General features: G+C 42.7%; 1 pseudogene; it reads right to left on the reverse strand.

Moving 5' to 3' along the window:
* Positions 1 to 407: 407 nt before the first annotated feature.
* LOC101285028 (olfactory receptor 52M1-like) lies at positions 408 to 2,591 on the reverse strand (annotated as a pseudogene).
* Between the last annotated feature and the right edge of the window lie 2,562 nt (positions 2,592 to 5,153).

The raw sequence follows: 5,153 nt of genomic DNA on the forward strand, positions 1-5,153 counted from the left end.
TTTTTAGTATAAAATTGCCTGAGTAAATGGCCAAAGTTATCTTTTAGGAAGGTCTCAGGAAATCATCATGGTATATAATCATGTTTTTTTTCACAGTTCTTCCACTTAGGTATCCAGGTACCTCTTTAGTTACAGCCCTAGATCTTAACACTGGCACAGGTCTGGGAACTGAGCAAGAGACTGACTTTATTGGAGTGACCATCCTCAGCCTCCTCATCCTCCATTCTTGCCTTGTTCTATGAATGGTAAGCAGAGCCTTGCTGGATGCCCATCTATTTTGGCCCTTGGGACACAATATCCTATTAACTATCTTTAACACTCCCTGTGGGCCAAGCCCCTTTGATTTTCACCAGTTTTTAGAGTAATTTCAACCCTCTGGCTTGTTAAGTGCTTCCATCTGGCCTCTGCTATGGCAAGGGGACCACAGCCATGTGCTCACAGTAGGAGTGGAGATGACACAGGCTTTGTAAAGGGGCAGCTGCAGGTGGATCATCAGAGGCGGGGGTCCAATGTGGAATACACCCCAGAAGAGGCCAGCTAGCCCCAAACATCCCACCACAGTATGAGTGAGCACTGTGGTATGATGGAGTGGGTCGCAGATGGCTATGTAGTGGTCAAAAGCCATGGCACGGAAGATGTCTTACTGAACCGTGGCAAAGCAGTGGATGAGGAACATTTGAGCCAAGGAGCCATCCAAGCCAATGTCAACAGCACCAAATCAAGATTCCCAGCAGTCTGGGAATAGTGGAAGTGGACAGAACCAGGTCAATGATAGCCTCTAGGCACAGGAAGAAGTACATGGGCTGGTGCAGGCAGTGCTCCACCATTACCAGCCATAGTGGTGACATTCCCTTCCATGGCCACCAGGTATATGGAGCCAAAGGGGATGGAGAGCCAGATGTGCAGGGACTCCAATCCTGGAATGACAGTGAGCTGGAAGGAGCTGGGTGTCGAGCAGACATTATGAAAAGTGAGTGTGGCTAGTTATAAATGCACCTTCTCACCCGTGCCTCAAAATGCAGTAGGACTTTTTTCTGGAAATAAGACAAGAATATTCGTAGGTCCTATAATAAAGAATAGGTTGTTGACTAGATAAGATTCTATAAACATTCCTCAAAGTTACAGAATAATGTCACAAGTTATTACTATGTGAAGATATCTACAGATTTTTCAAGCACAGGCCAGAATACATATTTGAATGAAATGTATGAATATCTTTTTTGCAATATGACTCTCAAAGTAATGTTTTTGCATCAATGAAAGTGACCTAAGGTGGACAAGTAACTATTAAGTCATTTAACTCTTGTAGGTTGGCTATTAGGTATTTCTCAGAATCACATAAGCAGGATTTGGTGTGCGGGCTCCTTGATTAGAGATGCATTGATACTGAAAGATACAGTCTGGGACTCTAGATAGACCCCTGGGACTATCTAGACTCTATGGTAAGTCAAAGCTTAATCTTGGGGCCAGGATTAGCTATTGGATGAGCTGAAATATTTAATCTGCAGACCAAGATCACAAGGCAGATGCAAGCTGGTGAAGAAGACTCTCCGGGGGGTGGAACAAAAGTGATTTCTGACAGGTGAGAGCTGATGATGGGAGCTCAGTTTGTGTCTGCCCAAAGGTAGATCCATGCAAGGGCTTACTGCTTTCTTGGAGGCTGAGTGAGGATAAGATTCTAGAAGCAGAGAGGGTTCTCCCCAGGAGGGAAAAAATATAACATACATTGTAGAATAACATGAAGCCTAGATGACCATTTGGCCAAAGAATCGGCCTTACTCAGAGTTCAGAGCAATTGGCTAATGGGGAGATGTATATTGAGAAAGACAACATGGAAATAGTTTTATATTTTTTTAGGATCTAAAGGATCATGCCAGAATGTGTTCCTATATACAATAGAAGAATGTCAGGGGAACAAGTATGTAAGAAGCTTTGTCTTCTACATCTTGAGCCTAGTTGGTTTGGATATAGCAAAGTAGCCAGTATCTGGCCTTTAGAATTTTTCAGATCTGATTTCATATCTTGGCAGTAGGAGCTTGAGGCAAATTACTTTATCCCATTAGTTAAATACAACTGACCTCATTCTACAACAAAATTAAGTAGTGTGTCCTAGAGAAGTCATGAGGATTGAATGAGAAGGCAGTGTCTGAGGAACAGTAACCCTAAGCTTTAGCTCTTTAGACAGTTGAGACTAATGTGTAAAACCAAAGATACATTCAGTAAACTTCAAGAAACGTTGGAATGTCTCTCTCCAGGTAGCCATGGTGCCAGGAGGATGCCATGAGGTGCCAGGCAACTCGTGTAAGCTGTTTGTAGTGACTTTATCCCACAGAATCCCTCCACTTGAGCTGGGATTTTCCTCCATCTCAAGATTCTCATAGATGACTATGAATGAGAATAGAGAAAGTGTTGGCAGAAGCAGGAAAAAGGGAAGGTGAAAAGGCTGAGTTACTGGGGCTGGGAAAGAAAGAGTGCACAGGAATCAGCCTGTGATTGAGGTGAGGAGGTGGGGTGAGGCAAGGCTTTAGGCTGGGGGGACCCTGTCTTTGTTTCTTACCCTTTGTGTTGCTTATTCTCCATCTGTTCTCCATCTATTCCGCCCGATCTCTGTTCTCTGTCCCCAGAAGTTGACATCTATGGAGTACTGCTTTTCTCTTTGCCTCCAGTTTCTAGGTGGGCTCAGCCCATGTGACGCAGGAGATGAGGGTGAGACTAGACATCAAGAACTTATTCCCCAGTCCCTTTCTGCCAGGCGCACTTGGCAGTGCTGTGATTTTCTACCAAAGACCACAGCTCCTGAAAAGTGACACCCCCCCCCCCGCCCCGCACTTGTGTTCTGGCGACTGCATCTTGCCTTACCTGGTAGGCCTGAGTTAGGTGATGCTGCTCCCTGGGGTTAGTCCTGGGCCTCCACCATCCCTTGTCAGTTTTCTTAACCCTTCCCAGGCCTCTGTAGATGATCTCTTCAGTTGCCCCCTTGACCATGCCACTTCTTCTTTGGATATATCAGACCAGATCCTAATAGTGTACAGTCTTCACCAGTATCATCGCTTGAAAACTTGCCGGCTTCCTCAGAAGGACACATCTGAAAGTGGACAACTTCACAGAACTAGTTCCAAAGACAAAAGAGTTGTAATCTCATTGTGGTCAAGTGCTAAATGATCTTGACCACGCTGTCTACATTTACATTTAAAGGGGTCTTGTCTACTTTACCCCACTAAGCAAAATTGTAATCATGCAAAGAAATGTCTTACTCCAGAAAAGGGAAAATTTTTGAATAGAAAAATCAGCGGAACTTGGCAAATGAATTTGTCTTCTGTTCTGATACTTGTCCCACTTACAGTGGTTACCTTCCTCCTGTGATAGACACTGAAACATCTTGCACACTATCTTCCCTTCTGATGTTGAGTCTCATCACTACTGAGCCACACCCTGGGGCAGTGGTTCCCCTCTACGTTTGGGCAGAGTAGTCATGTTATAGGAGGATCTCACAGACCAAATTACATAAGAGGCTAAATCTATACCTAGTGAATTATTGGCATAAGAAGTGATTTCTCTTGAGAGTAGGCAGACCTCTACTACGTTCCAGACCTTATTAGATCCATGTCTAATGTCCCCCTTCCTATGAACTGGCCTCAAGCCCTGGAGTTAGGTAGATTTGATTTTTATCCCTCTTTCCTTCCTCATACCTAACAACACACAGAGCTGTTTTCATGATGGACATTCCATCTCCATCTCATCTCTTCCTCTTCCTGTCCATCTCCAGGAACATATGAAACTGAAAACTGTACCCACGACTGGGGGGATGCACTTCAACTGCTGGGTGGAGGTGGCTGAGCTTTGGGACTAGATTTGGTGACCATTATTCTTTCTAAGATCCTAACACACCTTAACTTATGCCTCCCTAGTCAGAAGCCCAGCCCTCACACCTTAAACACAACCGAAGGAGGCTACAGGACAGCTCCCACCTGAGCTGTATCCAAGTCCATTCTGACTGGTGTGAGATGATATCTCATTGTAGTTTTGATTTGCATTTCTCTAATGATTAATGATGTTGAGCATTCTTTCATGTGTTTGTTGGCAGTCTGTATATCTTCTTTGGAGAAATGTCTATTTAGGTCTTCTGCCCATTTTTGGATTGGGTTTGTTTTTTTGCTATTGAGCTGTATGGGCTGCTTGTAAATTTTGCAGATTAATCCATTGTCAGTTGCTTTGTGTGCAAATATTTTCTCCCATTCTGAGGGTTGTCTTTTGGTCTTGTTTATGGTTTCCTTTGCTGTGCAAAAGCTTTGACGTTTCATTGGGTCCCATTTTTTTATTTTTGTTTTTATTTCCATTTCTCTAGGAGGTGGGTCAAAAAGGATCTTGCTGTGATTTATCTCATAGAGTGTTCTGCCTATGTTTTCCTCTAAAAGTTTGATAGCGTCTGGCCTTACATTTAGGTCTTTAATCCATTTTGAGTTTATTTTTGTGTATGGTGTTTGGAAGTGTTCTAATTTCATTCTTTTACATGTACCTGTCCAGTTTTCCCAGCACCACTTATTGAAGAGGCTGTCCTTTCTCCACTGTACATTCCTGCCTCGTTTATCAAAGATAAGGTGACCATGTGTGCCCAGGTTTATCTCTGGGCTTTCTATCCTGTTCCATTGATCTATATTTCTGTTTTTGTGCCAGTACCATAGTGTCTTGATTACTGTACCTTTGTAGTATAGTCTGAAGTCAGGGAGCCTGATTGCTCCAGCTCCGTTTTTCTTTCTCAAGATTGCTTTGGCTATTCGGGGTCTTTTGTGTTTCCATACAAATTGTGAAATTTTTTGTTCTAGTTCTGTGAAAAATGCCATTGGTAGTTTGATAGGGATTGCATTGAATCTGTAGATTGCTTTGGGTAGTAGAGTCATTTTCACAATGTTGATTCTTCCAATCCAAGAACATGATATATCTCTCCATCTATTTGTATTGTCTTTAATTTCTTTCATCAATGTCTTATAATTTTCTGTGTACAGGTCTTTTGTCTCCTTAGGTAGGTTTATTCCTAGATATTTTATTCTTTTGTTGCAAGGGTAAATGCTAGTGTTTCCATAATTTCTCTTTCAGATTTTTCATCATTAGTGTATAGGAATGCCAGAGATTTCTGTGCATTAATTTTGTATCCT

The sequence above is a fragment of the Orcinus orca genome, chromosome 8 (genome assembly GCF_937001465.1).
Source record: "Orcinus orca chromosome 8, mOrcOrc1.1, whole genome shotgun sequence".
NCBI lineage: Eukaryota > Metazoa > Chordata > Mammalia > Artiodactyla > Delphinidae > Orcinus > Orcinus orca.